We start from the raw sequence: 3,354 nt of genomic DNA, 5'->3' as shown, positions 1-3,354 counted from the left end.
TTTAAGTCCTACAACTGTGTTCATAAGGTATTATTCTTGTCCTCATATCAGCACATTCTGTACAATTCCTTGTGTTGTATTATAAGGGCATTGTAGGCAAGCTTTCTTTAGATGTACAAGAAAGCAAATATATCAAAGATGAAGATGAGGACGATGAAGATAATCGATCCCTCCAAAACAAGTCTTTCTCATGGCATATATGTTACGCCATATCCCACCATTTGGTGTTGCTCATTTAGCCAGGAAACCGTCACAACTAGAAGGCCGGGCTAAATGAGCAACACAAATGTTGGGATATGGCAGAAAATATAGGTCGTGAGAAAGGCTTGTTTGTAGGGATCGATCTTCATCGTTATCATCTTCATCTATGATACATATTCTTTCTACTAGTACATGGAAAGAAAGGTAACCTAAAATTCCGTTTTAATACAACCCAAGGAATTGTACAGATGAGGCAGAGTTTGAGCATAGTAATACCTTAAGAACACATTTGTAAGACTCAAAAGTGTACCCTTGCGTGATAGGGAATGTAGCTACTAAATTATATTTCAAATTACCAATATTAGTCCCTACGATCAAGCAAAGTGTCCAAGCAAGATAGCATATCCATTTAATGAGCTCAAACTCGCCTCTTCAAATATATCGATTACCCGACCCGTACACCAAGTGTCCATAGTTGGCAATGTATACGCAGACAGGAGCAATTGACCTAGGCATATAAATAACTAAAAACAGTTGAGACAAAAATAAATGAAAATAACTAAAACATAATAAGTAATACATTTCATACACATACACAAAATGTCATGTTTCGTATAAGTACATTCCAGATAAGTAGGATTAAAAGCCATATCAAAACAAGGCAAAGCATTCAGATGAAAAAATGACCAACTATGGACAAAGTGGTCTATAGGTTTCGCAAGATAAGGTCTATGCTTGGACAAACATTCACATAAACTCATCATAAAAAGATGACAATCATGAGCGGGGTTTAACTTCCGCATTATAATGAGAATGATTCGCAAAATATTGCACAGATTCACAAAATATTCCACGATTCACAAAAACGACTCCAAAATTCACAAAATTAACTCGGGTTTAACAACGACACATCAGTCCAATATTCACAATATCACCTCCAAGTTTCATGATACACAAACACAGGTTTAACTTCCTGCATTATAATGAGAATGATTCACAAAATATTCCACCAGATTCACAAAATATTCCACCAGATTCACAAAAACGACTCCAAAATTCACAAAATTAACTCAGGTTTAACAACAACACATCAGACCAAGTTTCATGATACACAAACACAGAACTATGTCGACATTGCAGAATCAACAGAGCACCACAACAACAACAACAAAAAAGCACAATATTAACAAAAACGAAACATATTAAGCAATGAACAATGAGAAAAACCTAATAAACAAAAATTGACGAAGTAAGTATTGAAGAGAGCGAACAGGACATACAAATAGTAGATAAAAAATGCTCCGAAATTGATTTTGCTGCGTTCGTACTGACCGGATAATTCTTCGAGGATGATTAAAACCTGCATTATAATGAAAATGATTTAGTAATACATTATCGAAAAAAATAGTAGATTGAAAAGCGTCTGAAAAAAGTAGATCTACAATAATTGATCGAAAATGAAGAAAAATAGTGATACGAACGAGAATATCACATACCTAGATCCGAAAAAGGACGACCGAACAGAGATGATGATGATGATGACGATCGCGATCAAAATATCAGGTGATGAAGCTGCGTGTGATTGAGGCGATGAACGAAGTTAATCGAAAAACGGTAGTTGAGTGTTGAGAGTGGAGTAAATGCGTGAAAGACAGAGACAGGGAGAGAGAGAGTAGAGAGAGAGAGTGAAATGTGTAAATGAAGTTGTTGGCTGGCATTTGCTTTGAGTGTATGATTAAATAGGGACACGCGGCAAAGATTCAGTGCGTCTATAGTTATTAGATCGACGGTTTAGAAGGTGTCCACCGCCTTACCCTAAGAAGGGTGCCTCACATGATTCAATCTATATATATATATATATATATATATATATATATATATATATATATATATATATATATATATATATATATATAGAGAGAGAGAGAGAGAGAGAGAGAGAGATTGGATTTGGTGTGTATTTGGTTCTTATGGTGAGTTGTGAGTTGGGTGAATCTCAGCCATTAGATTAAATTAAAGATGGGTAGCCAAGATTAATCTTAGTTGTCATATAAAAGCATTGTTATTTAGTTTATTTTCTCTTTTTTTTCTTTCTCTCTCTCTCTCTCTCTACTTTCCGTCATTTAAGTGTTTCCCTCTCTAATTTTGCTGATTCATTAATTCGAAACCGTTTATAATCATTTCACTGCTATCGTCCCTCTCTCTTCTATTATTGTTGTGTTATTCTTCTTCAACCGTTCGTCTTCTTCCTATTTTCTCCTCGCTTTTTTTCGCCGTTCATCATCTTTCTTCCTATTGACGGTAATTTCATGCTATTTTCCTCTTTTATTCTGTTATTTTGTGTTATTTGATGCTTTTCTATGCTTCTCTTTTTCGTTTTTCAGTTTAATAACCGCTAGGTTTAGTTAGTGGAGTACTTTAATGTCGTTATTGTGTTTATGCAGTTCCTTCATTGTAATGTTATTCTGCATTTTGAATTTTCTCGAATTTTCCTGAAGTGATTTGCATGTTCTAGTCGTTTGTGCAGTTTTTCTATTGTTTTGAAGTGATTTGCATGTTGTAGTTGAAGAGTTGTGTTGAGTATTGTAGTATTGATCTCTACACACTTTAGTTTTTGTGTTATTCTGCTGTTATTCTAGCGTTTAGTTTGTTGTCAAGTTATTTGTCATGTTTTAATTGTTTACTGTTCCTTTTCTAGGGTTTTGTGTTTGTTCGTGTTGTCTTTACTTTATAGTATTTCTGTTATTCCGCTGTTAAACTTGTTTTGTGAAGTCATTGCAGCGTTATGTTCCTGTCATTGTATTGTTTTTCCTGTTGTATTGACTGTTATTCTTTTTGTGTTATTCTGTTGTTATTCTTGTGGTTAGTTTGTTGATAAGTTATTTCTGATGTTTTAATTGTTTGTATGTGTTGTCTTTACCTTTCAGCATTTCTGTTTTCTGCTGTTATACTGGTTCTATGGCGGCATTGCAGTGTTACTCTTGCTGTGATTGTTGTATTTTTCCTGTTTTTATTTACTGTTTCTATTATTCTATTTGAGTCTTGTCACTTGTTAGGGTTTGTTTGTTTGTAGGTTTCAGCATCACTAATGGAGTTAGTTTGTGAGGGATGGGCAATAAATATAGTGAATGAAGATAAATTGTTATTTGCTAG

Source organism: Silene latifolia, chromosome 11 (genome assembly GCF_048544455.1).
Source record: "Silene latifolia isolate original U9 population chromosome 11, ASM4854445v1, whole genome shotgun sequence".
In the NCBI taxonomy this organism is placed as follows: Eukaryota; Viridiplantae; Streptophyta; class Magnoliopsida; order Caryophyllales; family Caryophyllaceae; genus Silene; species Silene latifolia.
The sequence above is the reverse complement of the archived record's forward strand: the minus strand, read 5'-3'. Positions refer to the sequence as shown.